The following is a 17,280-nucleotide window of genomic DNA, read 5'->3' on the forward strand; positions in this document are numbered from 1 at the left end:
GACCACTCACAACACAGGATTAAATCAGGGCAGACAATCACAGTGAGATTCATGACAGATAAGAGGGACGCCATGTTTTCCTTCCCAGAATGCTCTTTCACCAGCAGGGCCCCATTTTGTGTTGAGGACTCACTTCCCAAAAATGAGTGCAGCAATCAAAAAGCAGGGTTTGCCTGAAGCTGCCAGTGAGAAACCAGTCCTGTTCTCATATATGAGTCTGCATGCAAAGCGCCAGAGCACTGCTTTAACGTACGTTTGACTAATTTAATGAGTTCTTTTAGGAGATCTGAGGAAATGTCTGCTCTAAACATCGTGCATTTAGTACACCAGTGGAGAGTAAAATCCAATTACTAAGCCAGATGAATTTTTGAAATGTCTGAAACCTAGAAGCAGTGGTGGTCTAAAGAAATCAAAAAATATTGGTCATTAAAATGTTGAAGACTGTAGAGAAGTTTAATACAAAAGGATTAATGAAACGCTTGTTACCTAAGTAATAAGAATTCAAGATCTGCCTAATTTATGCAAAGCCAAGCTGTGCTCCACATGATGCTGTCAACAGTTGCAAGCACCATATTTTATAACAGATATATTGGACTTTGAGGAAAATTCAGCACATTGTTACTAGAATGATGCCTGGATTCTGCAAGTTTAATCATGAGGTGAACACAAAATCGGGTTGTGTTTCTTAAAACTTACAGGGTTAAAGGACTATTTGATCACTTCCCTGATTATACTTCCCGACTCTTCCTCTGCTACATTGACGTCTGCTTCATGCACCCATGCTGAACTTGTCAATGATCAGCTTTGCCTCTAACTTCCACCCTGCACTTAATTCACTTGGTCCATCTCTAACTCCTCCCACCCCTTTCTCAATCTCTCTGTCTCCATCTCTAGAGACAAATTGTCAACCGACATCTTTTATAAACTTACTGATTCCCACAATTATCTTGACTATACTTCTTCCCACCCTATCTCCAGTAAAAATGCTATTTCCTTTACTCAGTTTCTTCGCCTCCTCTGCATCTGTTCCCAGGACATGGCTTTCCATTCCAGGACATCAGAGATGTCCTCCTTCTTTAAAGAACACTATTGCTGCTGCCCTCACCCGCATCTCCTCCATTCCTGGAACATCCACTCTCACACCATCTTCTCTCCATCTTAACAGTGATAGAGTTCCTCTTGTCCTTCCCTACCACCCCATGAGCCTCCACATCCAATACCTTATCCACCATAACTTCCGCCATCTCCAAAGGGATCCTACCACTAAGCATATCTTTACCTACCTCCCCACCCAGCTTTCCGCAGGGATGGCTCCCTCCACGATTCCTTTGTCCATTCATCCCTCCCCACTAATCTCCCTCTAGGTACTTATCCCTACAAGCAGCTAAAGTGCTACACCTGCCCATACACCTCCTCCCTCACCTCCATTCAGGGCCCCCAGGCAGTCCTTCCAGATGAGGCAACACTTCACCTGTGAATCTGCTGGGGTCGGCTATTGTGTCTGGTGCTCTGGATGCGGCCTCCTCTACAGTGGTGAGACCCGTCGTAAACTTGGAGTACAGCTTCATCGAGTGCGTCCGCACCATCCGCCACAAGCGAGAATTGCCGGTGGTCAACTATTTTAATTCCGGCTCCGATTTCCATTCTAACATGTCGATTCACGGCCTCCTCTTGCCCCAAGAGGCCACGCTCAGGGTGGAGGAGCAACACCTTTTATTCCATCTGGATACCCTACAATCTGATGGGATGAATATCGATATCTCCTTCCAGTGAACAAATTTAATCGCTCCCTCTATTCCCCACTCTGCCTTTTACCTCTTTTCACCTGCCTATTACTTCCCCCTGGGTTCCTCCTCTTCTCTTCCTCCTGTGGTTCACTCTCGTCTCCTATCAGATTCCTTCAGCTCCAACCCTTGGTCTTTCCCACCCACCTGGCTTCACCTATCACCTTCCAGCCAGCCTCTTTTCCCTCCGCCCAGCTTTTTATTCTGGCATCTTCCCACATCCTTCTCAGTTCCGAAGAAGGGTCTCAGTCTGAAATGTTGATTCTTTATTCATCTCCATAGATGCTGCCTGACCTGCTGAATTCGTCCAGCATTTTAGTTAGGTTGCTTTGAATGGTTTCTCATGTTTGTTATTTGATCACTATTTACATATCTTAGAAGAGAATGGGCTGGGTAGATATAGAGAAGCTGTTGGAATATTTAGGCAGCATTATTGAAAACTCAGACTCAAGCCTTTCATGAGTAAACTTATGCAACACAGAAAAGCACAGAAGAAGAAAAAAAGGGAAATGACTTTCCTTAAGGGCTATTTATTCTAGGTCAATTGTTCCTTTTAAATTTGTTTTCGGTTATTCAAAAATGGAGGATAGAGGGACCATGAGTGACCTTCTTCCTTTCCTATTCTGAGATGACTTTTATTTTAATTGAAAGCAAATGAATAGAAAATAAAACGCACGCTTCCATTAGCATCAAGCTGCTGTCATTGAAAGAAAGGTTTGCATTGCCTAATGATTCACAGCAAATCAAAGCACTTTTGCAATATAATTACCGCAGCCATGTAGGAAACAAGGCAGGTTATTCACATGCAGTAAACTCTTCCAAACTGCAATGTGCTGACGAGCAAAGAAAAGGACACTAACCTGAAAAAGAGCTTTCTTTCTCACTTCACAACGGCTCCTTTACTTAAATAATACTGGTATTTCACACTTAATTTAATATTTCCAACACCTTCAGTGTTTTCCTTTTATGACAATAGCCATCAGTATACCTGGTGATAATGGGTTCAGCGATGAGTATCACTGGAACACCAGCAATAACTGCCAGATCCATTCAACGTTCATCCTCAGACATTGGAAGGTTGGAAGATCACTAACTCATTGACTTGAAAACTAACATCGGCTCTCCTCTACAGGTGCTGCCCGATCTGATGAGTATTTCCAATACTTACTCCTTATTCATTAGGGATAATTACCCCCCCCCCACCATGTCCTTCTTTGAAACAGAGCAATGAGTCCTCTTTCTTCTTGAGGGAGCAGAATCAAAGGGTAGCTTAGCAAGTTTGGCCTTCATAAATCAATGTATCGAGTACAGGAGTTGGGACATTATGTTGAAGTTGTGGTGAGGCATAATTTGGAGTACCGTGTGCAGTCTGGTCACCTACCTACAGGATAGATATCAATAAGATTGAAAGAGTATGGAGAAAACTTATAAGGATATTGCCAAGACTTGACAATCTGAGCTATGGAAAAGATTGAACAGGTTACGATTTTTTTCCCTGGAGTGCAGGAGAATGAGGGGAGATTTGATAGAGGTATACAAAGTTATTGGCAGTACAGATAGGGTAAATGCAAGCAGGCTTTTTACACTGAGGTTGGATGAGATTAGAACAGGAAATTGTGGGTCAAGGGTAAAAGGCAAATACTTGAGGGCAATCTGAGGGTGAACCTCTTCACTGAGAGTGTGGTGAAATGTGGAATGAACTGCTAGTGGAAGTAGTGGATGAGTGTTTGATTTCAACATTAAGAGAAGTTTGGATAGGTACATGGATAAGAGGGGTATGGAGGGCTGTGGACCTGTTGCAGTCAATGCGACTAGGCAGAATAACAGTTCAGCACAGAGTAGCTTCATCTGACCTCCTGCTGTGCCAGCAGATCCTAACTGCTACATCAAGCGTTGCCCGTTCGTTTCATTGCGCTTGCCACCTTTCAATATAAAGGTCAGAGAAAGTATGTGGTTTATTTTAAATTCTATTTTAATTAATTTACATAAGTTGAACTTATGTAAATTAATTAAAGTATTAATTAAATTAATTAAAAGTTGATTAGGGTTATAAGACCATAAGATATCGAAGCAGAATTAGGCCATTTGGCCCATCGAGTCTGCTCTGTCATTCCATCAAGGCTATCCAATTTACAGTTACCTCTTAGCCCCATCTCCTGCCTTTTCCCTGTGTCCCTTCAAGAATCTATTAACCCCTGCTGTGAATATACATAAAGTCTCGGCCTCCACAGCTGCCTGTGGCAAAGAATTCCATAGGTTCATCACTCTCTGGCTGAAGAAATTCCTCCTCATCTCCGTTCTAAAAGGATGCCCCTCTATTCTGAGGCTGTGTCCTCTGGTCTTCGACTCTCCCACCACAGGAAACATCCTCTCCACATCCACTCTATCAAGGCCTTTCACCATTCGATAGGTTTCAATGAGCACAGAGCCATCACACGCTCTTCATATGACAAGCTGTTCAAACTTAGAATCATTTTTGTGAACCTCCTTTAAACCTTCTCTAGTTTCAGCACATCCTTTCTAAGATAAGGAGCTCAAAACTGCTCACAATACTCCAAGTGAGGAGTCACCAGCGCTTTATAAAATCTCAACATTACATCCTTGCTTTTGTATTCTAGTCCTCTTGAAGTTAATGCTCACATCGCATTTGCCTTCCACACCACAGACTCAACCTGTAAATTAACCCTTAGGGAATTCTGCACAAGGACTCCCAAATCCATTTGCACCTCAGCTTTTTGTATTTTCTCTCCATTTAGAAAATAGTTAACACTTTCATTTCTTCTACCAAAGTGCATGAACATACATTTCCCAAAACTATTCCATCTGCCATTTCTTTGCTGATTCTCCTAATCTGTTTAAGTCCTTTGTAGCACCTCAAAACTACCTGCCCCTCCACCAGTCTTCATGTCATCTGCAAACTTTGCAACAAAGCCATCAATTCCATCATCCAAATCATTGACGTATAGTGTAAAAATAATCAGTGCCAACACAGACCCCTGTGGAACACCACAAGTCATCATCAGCCAACCAGAAAAGGCTCCCTTTACTCCCATTTATAGCTTCCTGCCAGTCAGCCATTGCTTTATCCATGCTAGGATCTTCCCTGTAATACCATGGGCTCATAGCTTGTTAAGCAGCCTCATGTGTGGCACCTTGTCAAAGGCCTTCTGAAAATTCAAATACACAACATCAACCGATTCCACTTTGTCTGTCCTGCTTGCTATTTCTTCAAAGATTTCCAACAGGGTTGTGAGGCAAGATTTTCTCTTGAGGAAACTATGCTGACTACAGCCTATTTTATCATGTGCCTCCAAATACCCCGAAACCACATCCTTAACAATGGAATCCAACATCTTCCCAACCAGTGAGATCAGACTAACTGACCTATAATTTTCTTTCTTCTGCCTCCCTCCCTTCTTGAAGAGTAGAGTGACATTTACAATTTTCCAGTCTTCAGGAATCAATCCAGAATCTAGTGATTACTGAAAGATCATTACTAATGCCTCCACAATCTATTCCGCCACCTCTTTCAGAACCATGGGGTGTACGCCGTCTGGTCTAGGTGACCTATCTACCTTCAGGTCTTTCAGTTTCCTAGGAACCTTCTCCCTAGTAATGGTAACTTCACACACTTCATGACCCCTGACACCTGGAACTTCCACCATAATGCTAATGTTTTCCACAGTGGATACTAATGTAAAATATTCATTTCATCACCATTTCCTTGTCCCCCATTGCTACTTCTCCAGCATCATTTTTTAGTGGTCTGATATCCACTCTCGCCTCACTTTTACACTTCATGTACCTGAAGAAACTTTTGCTATCCCCTTTAATATTATTGGCTAGCTTAGTTTGGTATTCCATCTTTACCTTCTTAATGACTTTTTTAGTAGCCTTCTGTTGGTAGTTGAAAGCTTCCCAATCCTCCAACTTCCCATTACTTTTTGCTCTGTTATATGCCCTCACTTTGGTTTTCATGAGGAAATCTGCAGATGCTGGAATTTCAAGCAACACGCATAAAAGTTGCTGGTGAATGCAGCAGGCCAGGCAGCATCTATTGAAAGAGGTAGAGTTGACGTTTTGGAAGGGTCTCCGCCTGAAACATCAACTGTACCTCTTCCAATAGATGCTGCCTGGCCTGCTGCGTTCACCAGCAACTTTTATGTGCGATCCTTTGGTTTTCATGTTAGCTTTGACCTCTCTTGTTAGCAATGGTTGCATCATCTAGCATTAGTGCTCTTTTCAAATTATGTCTCCGTAATTCCATTTATTCCACTGTAATACTGGTACATTTGGCTCCAGCTTCTCCTTCTCAAATTTCAGGGTGAATTCATCATTTCATGATCACATGTTCCTAAGTGTTCTTTTAATTTAAGCTCTCTAATCAATTCCTGTTCATTACCCAACACCCAATCCAGAATAGCTGATCCCTTAGTGGGCTCAACCACGAGTTGCTCTAAAAAGCCATCTCGTAGGCACCCTAGAAATTCCCCCTCTTGGAATCCAGCAATATGGGAAAAAAAACAGAAGAGTTTTATCTGATCACAATGACTTCAAATTAAGATATCATTTTAACATTTTGAATTATTTAGATGTTTTTCAAGTGTTCTAAATAGCTTCGATGATGCAACCCTTACTCAGCATTCCACAGTTGTGACTGAGCCTAGAGCCTCTGGACTGATTTTATACTCGCAATTATCTACCCACTTCCCATGGCTTCAATGCATTCAATGGAGCATTGATCAATAGTAGAAAACAATAAAGAGATGGATATGAAAGCAGAGGAAAAATCAAACAGATGATATTTTATATTTGAGAATTACATTCTGCTTATTTAATGAAGCTTGATTAATTTTACCACTACTTATTAAATGCTAATTCACCAGTTCTGGTTGGGATCCTCCACTAGTCCTCTATATTGACAACTAATAATGTTTCCTTATCTACCTAGTTTTACTATGAGACAGAACTTACCTGTAGTCATTTCTCAATGCATTTCCTTTTCTGTCTTGCACAGTAAAGTCATGCTCTCTTTGAGAGCGAAGAACCTGGTTTTCACAGTTGTTATCAGATCGCCCAAATCCTATTCTTTGTTTCCCTAGAGATGGCAATTTGCTGCCTTAAGTAATATCCAAGGCTATCAAAAACAATTTGGAAGATGTTATTAATGGGTTTACGATGATGGATGTTGAATCGTTCCCCCGCTCTAAGCAATGCAGCAGTAAAATAAAGCAAAATACATGGAAAAGCAGAGTCAGAATGTTAATGCCAAGCAGAGCTTAGTCTACTTATTGAGAACGTCACTCTCCATTTCAGCTTTCATTTGAACTGGTATCCTAAAGCATAATATGTCAGTATCATTATGTGGTACACTGGGGTTCACTTAAGCACACTCCATTTAAGTGGATATAATTTGAAATTACATATAGAATTTCAAACACAAGCTTGATATCTGTATTCATCCATGATGTTTTGTGGTATTCTTCGCCATGTAATGTAACAATATTACCTGTTAATCGTGATAAAGGCATATAATAAATGGATGCAAGCAAGCTTAAAGGCAACTTAAGAATACAAGGTTCAAATGGAAGAAAGTTGTATCAACTCTGGAATTACAGTTATGTTGGATAAAAAACAGATAGCTCTTGTCTGAACACTATTGTATAAAGTTCCTGAAGCATCTACAATATTAATGATGACATGAAAATGAAAGTTATTATTGATAACATCTCCATCAAACCTTTGTATCTATCAATAATCCAGCATTTTTATTCCAACTCCCGTTCCCATTCCAACATATCGGTCCATGGCCTCCTCTCGTGCCACGATGAGGCTACCCTCATGGTGGAAGAGCAACACCTTATATTCCATCTGGGTGCACTTCAACATGATGGCATGAATATCAATTTCTCCTTTTGGTAAATGTCCCCCCCCACCCCACTTTCTCTATTCCCCACTCTGACCTTTTACCTTTTCTCATCTGCCTATTACCCCGCCCCCCCCCGAGTCCCCTCCTCTTTCCCTTTTCTCCTGTGGTTCACTCCCCTCTCCTATCAGATTCCTTCTTCTCCAGCCCTTGACTTTTCCCACCCACCTGGCTTCACCTATCACCTTCCAGCCAGCCTCCTTACCCTCACCCCACCATTTTATTCTGGCATCTTCCCCCTTCCTTCTCAGTTCTGAAGAAAGGTTTCGGCCTGAAACGTTGACTCTTTATTAATTTCCACAGATGTTTCCTGACTGCTATTCCTCCAGTATTTTGTGTGTGTTTCTCAACGCTTTTAATTTTGTTTCCCTTTGGATTTGCTGTTATTGTACACCTTCACAGTGCTTTCGACCGTTTACCTCTGCTTATGCTTCCCACTATTACACCAGCTATTCTCTCTCCACTTTATACTGGATCTCTCCCCTTCCTGCACACAATCATGATGTGGGATTTCAATCTGAAACGTTGACAATTCAGTTTCTTCCCATAGATGTTGCTCAGCCTGTTGAAACCTTCCATCAGACAGTTATATCAGCTAAGGCCTGAAATGAACGTGTCAGGAGATGAGGCACATTCAAACAAATTACATTCTACATTCAAACGAACTGCAACCCTCTGTTGGTCCATATAATATCCCATCATTCTGTCTGACCGAAACAAGTTGGTGAGGGACACGGGGGGAGGGTGGGTCTAGCCCCAAATTCCTTCCTCCTCCATGAACCCCATAATGAGATTTGCCACAAAGTGACTGGATGTATCTATTCTGCACCTGGGAAGGTGTTGTCCAGTGTGCAGGCCACCAACATAGATAAGAATAGTGTAGCAATCCCTTGTGCAGGTGTTGGGGAGGTCAGACAATCTCTCGTCATTGACTTCTGCTAATTGATTAAGTTCAAGGGCAAATGCATGAAACAAAGCTGTGCAGGCTGTCACTTTGGCACAGTCTGATTAAAAAATACTTCAGCATGGTTCTCTTTCATCGTGAAGATATTATGGCCTCAGAACATTCACTGACTCCGCTTGTTTACGGGTTTTTTGGAGTTAGGGTTATAACAAATATTAAGTTCAACAGCAGCCATTCTTCAGACATGAACGTGGATTGTACATTAAACTTAAAATGCAGACCTGAACAATAGATTTCCTGTAACCATGGACACCAGTTGTTTGAAAACCAGACAAAGCTGATTAACGTTGATTTTGGGTGTGTGGAGTATGGGTGCAAAGAAGGAGGTGTGTGGAAACTAAATGTATCTCAAAGGAAGCATTGTAGATACATTATAACTATAGAATGGTCTTGCCATTACCTTTGATCTTTAGCATAGAAAATGTCATGTAATATTGGGTTGAACATGCCCCTTTCTCCAAGAGTGTCTCAATATGATGCCTGCTGCTAGTTGTTAGAACATGGAACATAGAACATAGAATAGTACAGCACAGTACAGGCCCTTTGGCCCACAATGTTGTGCCGACCCTCAAACCCTGCCTCCCATATAAGCCCCCACCTTAAATTCCTCCATATACCTGTCTAGTAGTCTCTTAAACTTCACTAGTGTATCTGCCTCCACCACTGACTCAGGCAGTGTATTCCACGCACCAACCACTCTCTGAGTAAAAAACCTTCCTCTAATATCACCCTTTTGTTGAGTAAAACATTTCTGTATCCACTAGCTTCGGTGTCTTGCCAGTGACTTTGTTCACATTACAACACTCTACCCTCAAGCAGCATTGCAAAATCCTCATCAAACCACTCACCACAATTGTTTATTTTCATCTCATAATGTTACCTATTTTCAGCCAAAAGTCTTGAAGTCTTCAGCCAAAAGGTTGAAGTCTTCATATGTTCTTCTATGTGCTCTCAAGTTTAATTGTTTCATTGCCATTGTATAAAATTTTATCCACCATAAGCCTTAAAACTTTCAAATACTTGCTATTTCTATCAATTCACATATTGTCATCTGTAATTAGTGACTCTATTTTCACCAAACCTCATAATTCTTTGTTTCCATTTTGATGATTTTTTAAGCACCCATTCTTGATTCCAATCCATTGTTTGCTTCATTCTGCTCTGCCTCTGTGATCTTCTATGGCCTGTTGCTTACCTACAGACGAGTCTTCAGGGGAGTGTTGGAACAACATTATTTTCTTATTTACATCCGTGTTTATGTTGGGATGAAGATGGGCAACTGTTCTGTTCATCGCCTTCCAGAGAGTTTTCAGTCACCTCCTTACTAGACTGCAATTAATCAAATAGGTCCAGGCTCTTCCCCAGTTCCGTCTCTGCAGAAAGATCAGAATTCCAGTGCTTTTTTAACTTCCATTTTACAAAAGTGTTTGTTAACATTATATCAATTACTTACTTCATCATAATTTTCATGTAATACAGTCTCTTGTAAATTAACCTTCCACTGTTAACTATCGCAGGCTGTTAAATGAAATGGGAATTAGGCAGCTAAGGGATGAACTGAATGTCAATCTGCCTAGATTATGATACAATTAGTACCAGGTAGAAAAATACTACATACAAAGACTGACAAACAACCAATATGCAAAAGAAGACAAGTAGCAAATAAAAATAAATCAATAAATAAATAAATAACAATGAGAGCATGAGTTGTCCAAGCCATGAAAGTGAACTTGTAGGATGTGGAATCAGTTTGGAGTTGAGGTGAGTGAAGTTATCCAAGTTGGTTCAGGAGTCTGATGGTTGAAGGATAATAACTGTCCCTAAACCTGGTGGTGTAGTTCTTAAGGCTCCTGTAAGTCCCTCCCGATGGCAGCAGTGTGAAGAGAGGGATATAAGGGTCATTGAAGATGCATTCTGCCAGAATGATTGATTGCCAGTATGAAGAGGTTGTGTCATCAGGAAATATAAAGTAGAGTTTGCCAATGCTTACTAGCATTTAGAAAAAAGTGTGGTGTAATCTTAGTGAAACATTTAACCTCCTAAGGGAGCAGTTCTGGGTTGATGTTAGGAGAAGTGGAGGGGTACTAATATCCTAGTGGAAAGGCTTGTTAACGCTGCATGGTGGGGTTCAAATTAGAGTTGCAGGGGGACGGGAACCACAATGCCAGAACAGTTAGTGGAGGGGTTGTGGAGACGGATGTTGCTAAGTCCTCAGACAAAGTCAGAAATCAAAAGATTGAGGATGGTCAACTAATGTCCTGAGCTGCGTTAATTTCAATGCAAAAAGTGTCATAGGAAAAGTAGATGAGCTCGGGGCATGGATCAACACTTGGAATTATGACATTGTCGCCAATAGTGAGACTTGGTTGCATCAGCAGCAGGAATGGCTGCTCAATATTCCGTGAATCCATCGTTTTAGACGTGACAGAGCAGGGCGGATTAAAGGAGGAGGGGTGGTGTTACTAGTCAGGAAAATGTCACGGCAATGCTCCATCAGGACAGACTAGAGAACTCAATTAGTGAGGAGTTATGGGTGGATCTGAGAAATAAGAAAGGTGTGACCACATTAGTGGGGCTACATTACAGACTACCCAACAGTCCTAGAGACTTAGAAGAACAAATTTGTAAAGAGATCACAGACTGTTGCAAGAAACATACAGTTGTTATAGTATGTGATTTTAACTTTCCACATATTGACTGGGAAGCCCACACTGTAAAAGGACTAAATGGGATAGAGTTTGCCAAATGTATTCAGGAATGTTTCCTTCATCAGTACATAAAAGTCCCAAGGAGAGAGCATGCGATACTGGATCTGCTGTTAGGGAATGAGACAAGGCAGAAGGGTCTGCTGATTGAGATTCTAAATACGAAAAAGGCCAATTTTGATGGTATCAGAAATGATCTAGCATGCATGGATTGGGACAGGATGTTTCCTGGTGAAGGTGTCCTTGGTAAGTGGGAGGCCTTCAGAAATGAAATTTTGAGCGTACAAAGATTGTATGTGCCTGTCAGACTAAACAGTAAAAATAACAGGCATAGGGAATCTTGGTTTTCAAGCGATATTGAGATCCTGGTTAAGAGAAAGAAGGATGTGCATAGCATGTATAGACAGGTAGACAGGTAGAAACAAAAGAGGTGCTTATGGAGTACGAGAAATGCAAGAGGACACATAAGAAAGAAATCAGAAAGGTTAAATAAGGCATAAAGTTGTTCTAGCAGACAAGATGAAGGAAAATCCTAAGGGATTCTACAGGTACGTTAAGGGCAGAAGGATTGCAAGAGAGAAAATAGTTCCTCTGGAAGAATGGTAATCCATGTATGGAGCCAAAACTGATGGGGGAGATCTTAAATGCATTCTTTACATCTGTATTTTTTCAGGAGATGGATATAGAGTCTATAGAAGTGAGGCAAAGTGCATGATCTTCATGGACCTGTACAAACTAGAAGGGAGGAGGTGCTTGATACCCTGAGGAAAATCAGAGTGGATAAATCCCCCGGGCCTGACAAGGTGTTCCCTTGGACCCTACGGGAGGCAGGTGCAGAAGTTGCCCCTGTCCTTAGCGACAGGAGAGGAACCAGATGACTGGAGGATAGCTAGTGATGTTCCGCTGTTTAAAAAAGACTCTAAACATAAAGCAAGAAATTATATGTTGGTGAGTCTGACATCAGTGGTGGGAAAGTTATTGGAAGGTATTCTAAGGGATCAGATATATAAGTATTTGGATAGACATGGACTGGTTAAGGATAGTCAACATGGCTTTGTGCATGGTAGCTCACGTCCAGCCAATCTATTAGAGTTTTTCGAGTAATTTACCAGGAAAGTGGATGAAGGCAAGGCAGTGGATGTCATCCACATGGACTTCAGTAAGGCATTTGACATATTCCCAGCATGGGAGGCTGGTCAAGAAGGTTCAGTCACTCAGCATCCAGGATGAGGTAGTAAATTGAATTAAGCATTGGCTTGTGGGAGAAACCAGAGAGAGATAGTAGAGGGCTGCATCTCAGAATGGAGGCCTGTGACTAGCGGTGTTGTTACAGGGATCTGTGCTGGGTCCTTTGTTGTTTGTCATCTATATCAATGTTCTTGATGATAATGTGGTTAACTGGATCAGCAAATTTGCAGATGGCACCAAGACTGGGGGCATAGTGGACGGTGAGGAAGGCTATTGTGGCTTGCAGAGGGATCTGCATCAGCTGGAAAAAAGGGCTGATAAATGGCAGATGGAATTTAATGCAGACAAATTTGAGGTTTTGCACTTCGCTTGGACCAACCAGTGTAGGTCTTACACAGTGAGCGGTAGGGCATTGAGGAGTGTGGTAGAACAAGGGGATCTTGAATACAAGTCCATAATCCTTTGAAAGTGGCATCACAGGTAGATGGGGTCATAAAGAAAGCTTTTGGCACATTAGCCTTCATAAATCAATGTATTGAGTACAGGAGAAAGAATGCTATGTTTAAGTTGTATAAGAAATCTGTGGGGCCTAATTTGAAGTATTGTATGCAGTATTGGTCACCTACCTACAGGAAAGATGTAAACAAGGTTGAAAGAGTACAGAGAAAATTTACAAGGATCCTGTCAGGTCTGGATGACCTGAGTTATAGGGAAAGATTGAATAGGTTAGGATTGTATTTTAGAAGAAGATTAAGAGGAGATTTGATAGAGGTATTCAAATTTATGAGGGATATAGATAGGGTAATTGCAAGCAGGCTTTTTCCACTGAGGTTGGGTGGGACTAGGACTAGAGGTCACAGGTTAAGGGTGAAAGGTGAAAGGTTTAAGGGGAACCTCAGGGGAGACTCAATCACTCAGAGGGTCGTGAGAGTGTGGAATGAGCTGCAAGCGTGTGGTGCATGCGAGCTCAATTTCAACTTTTAAGAGAAGTTTGGATAGGTACATGGATAGTAGGGGTATATAGGGCTATGGTCCCGGTTCAGGTTGATGGGAGTAAGCAATTTAAATGGTTACTGGATGGACTAGATGAGCCGAATGGCCCGTTTCTGCATTGTACTTCTCTATGACTCTAAGTGTTCCTCTAGTTGGGAAATTTAGGATGAGAGGGCCTGATCCCACATATGACTGAGATAGGAAGAATTTCACCATTCAAAGTCTTGGGAGTTTTTGGAATTTTCATAATCGGATTGATATAATGACCAAGTCACTAATTGTATTTAACACTGGGACAGATAAGGGAAAGATCATTTAGGTTTGAACTCAGGAGAAACTCGAAAGAATTGTCAGGGCATGGAAAGCTGTGGACTTAATGCTAGTGTTCATTTCAAGAGGTCTAGACGACAAGAGCAAGGACGTGATGCTGAGGCTTCATAAGGCACTGGTGAGGCCTCACCTTGGGAATTGTGAACAGTTTTGGGCTCCTCATCTTAGAAGAGATGTGCTGGCATTGGAGAGCGTCCAGAGGAGGTTCACAAGGATGATCCCAGGAATGAAAGGGTTATCATACGAGGAACATTTGATGGCTCTGGGTCTGTACTCGTTGGAATTCAGAAGGATGAGGGGGGATCTCATTGAAACCTTTTGAATGTTGAAAGGACTAGACAGAGTAGATGTGGAAAGGATATTTCCCATGGCATGACAGTCTAGGACAAGAGGGCACAGCCTCAGGATATAGGGGCGTCCATTCAAAACAGAGATGCAGAGAAATTTCTTTAGCCAAAGGGTGGTGAATTTGTGGAATTTGTTGCCACATGCAGCTGTGGAGGCCAGGTCATTTGGTGTATTTAAGGCAGAGATTGATAGGTTCTTGATTGGACATGGCATCAAAGGTTACAGAGAGAAAGTTGGGAAATGGGGTTGAGGAGGAGGTTAAAAAAGGATCAGCCATGATTGAATAGTGGAGCGGACTCGATGGGCCAAATAGCCTAATTCTGCTCCTATGTCTTATGGTCGAATGCAGATAATTGGGATTCTTGTATATGGGCACAATGGACACGGTGGGTTGACGGGCCTCTTTCTTTGCTGTACAAAATCATTGCTATAAATGTCTTCACTCAAGGGATTATCAAACTTTGTAAGGGGTTAAACATCTGCTTAATTCAAAACAATAATAAACAGATTCTTGAAGTTAAAAATAGTGCTGAAGTAGAAGTTCAGACATGGGGGGTTAGTAGCAGGGCTAGAATGAATGGCCTACCCCTCTTATTTCTTGTGTTTACATGTAAGTAGATGTTTGGACATTACGGAACTCAAGGGTTAAGAAGAATAGACAAGGAAGAGGTGTTGAGCTATGATCACATCAGCCATGATCTTATTGAATTCTGTTGTAGGCTTGAGGGACTGCATGACATAATCCTGCTCCTATTTCTTCCATTCCTTTATTCCAATGGTAGACGTGGCAACTGCCACCTTAAAGGTGAATGACTACCAGTGGAGGCAGAAGCAATGATCCCTTCTATTATCTACTGCGGCAAATCAGGGGCTTCTGGAGAAGTTACTCAGTTGAGGAAAGGGATGAATCCCCAGGACCTGAAGTGCTTAAGCCTTTTTTCCAGCATCCTGAGAATCTCTTCTGTTTGTTCTTTCTCTCTGATGCCTGGATGAGATCTCCATTTCTCTTCCAGATCCTACAGGAAAAAGAAAGTCAAAGCATGACTCTGTTTTCTGCTCGCCTGCTGTACGAAAACCACAGGCTACCTGGCAAATAATTGGATTTCAATGTCAGCGCTGGTTTCTCTATTTTTAAAAAGCCATCACCAGGTTTCAGAAGCTTGTGGTTAAAACTGAATTTGCAGAAACAGCTCAGGATGTTGACAACTAAGTCTTGCATACCATGCTGGCATCATTAAAATTGTTTCTTAAGTGCCATAGTTTGAATGTGCAGCTATCAGCCCAGATGAATGGCATGTTTATCTGAATGCAGTGCATGTACAGAAAATAAACTATTAAATGTATTAGCTATCTTACAATGAAACTATATCTCCAGCATCTGCGGTTATAACTGATGACTGGGAATAAACTACTGAGATGTGCAATTGTTCTGGTAGTAATGAATTGTTTAAAACCAGGACTGAAACTCCAATTAACTCCAAGCTATTCATTAGATGAGAAAAGTCAAAAGATGAAGCAATAAAATTAAAAAAAATTAATTACTGAAGAATTAGTTTGAATGGATCAATGGTTCCTCAATGTTCTAGCCTCTCTAATTACTGCTGTTACTAAGATGTACGTTTTTAATAGTCAGAATAAATAAATTTCCAAGGTACACCTATTCTCCTTTTGTCAGATACTAAATTGAAAAACCAGCAAAGGAATCGCAATGTGAAATTAACCCTTATCTCTTCAGCTAAATGCAAGTAACACACAAATTGTAGGCCAACTTACTCTTTCATCAAATTTAGTATCAGGCCCAGACTCCTACACTTCATAGCAACCAGACATATACTGTAGGTCAGAGATTAATTGGTCAGCGTGGGCTCATAGGGACTGAAAGGTCCCGTTACCGGGCTGTATCTCTAAATAAGATTAAATAATTAACAAGATAAAGTGCAAAACCAGACCTTCTCATTCTCAGGTTATTGGAGATCAATTTCCAAGACATCCTATCGTCTTTTAAATAACTGAGACAGAGGTTATTCAGTAAATACCTTGCAAGCAACAATGATCCCTTTAAATTCCATTTGTAAGGATGCCTTTCCTGTTAATGAATGTGCATTTAATGATGAAAGTTTGAAAGGATGATAACTAGATCATTGAGTTCCAATTTAGAAGCACAGGGATCAGATCAGAAACACGTTCCGATTAGCATCACAACATGCCTATTTCCAGCGGGGTATTGGCATCAGATATGCTAATACACTTCCTAATTTAGTGCATGTTCTATAAATGCATGCAAGCATCAGTCATCTTGCTGGAGCACACAAAGATCTAATGTTGCTGGGAGGCATTCTGAAGCTATTCAGTTTAAGTTTTCTAATCAGTCATCACTCACCTGACTTTCAGTCCAAGCTTACACGCAAAATAGAACAAAAACTGCTTATCTTGGTCTACAGTGCAACCATCATTTCCCTTGTACAACAGCAGACAGAAAGCTGTTGACGTGTTATCTCCATCTCAAGCCTGGAAATAGAAAGTCTGTAACCTTGGTGCAGTCTGGCAATGTGGTTCTTGTCCTCCTTGGAAGTTATAATCGTGGTTCTAGCAGGTGACCTATTTCTGGGAAAAAGTCTTTACTGTTGTACAGTTCCCTCACACAATGTTCCCCTACATATTAGCAGTATGCTTACCTACTTTGTATTAGGCATTTTGAAAGGCATCAAGATTATAAGTAATGGTATACAGTATTATTGACACATGTCCCAAGATACAGTGAAAAGCTTTAGTTTGTCTACCGTCCAGACAGATCATGCCATACGTAATTACACTGAGGTAGTAAGAGAGAAAACAGAATGCAGGATATAGGAAAAACAAGGGATTCTGCAGACGTTGGAAATCCAAAGCAACATACACAAAATGCCAAAGGAATTCAGCACAGGCAACAGTAATGGAGAGGAACAAACAGATTGAGGGTCTCAGCTCAAAATGATACAGAGAAAGTGCAGTGCAGGTAAACAAATAAAGTGCAAGTATCACAGCAACGTAGATTTGGAGATC

This window comes from Mobula hypostoma, chromosome 7 (genome assembly GCF_963921235.1).
Source record: "Mobula hypostoma chromosome 7, sMobHyp1.1, whole genome shotgun sequence".
NCBI classification, from domain to species: Eukaryota; Metazoa; Chordata; class Chondrichthyes; order Myliobatiformes; family Myliobatidae; genus Mobula; species Mobula hypostoma.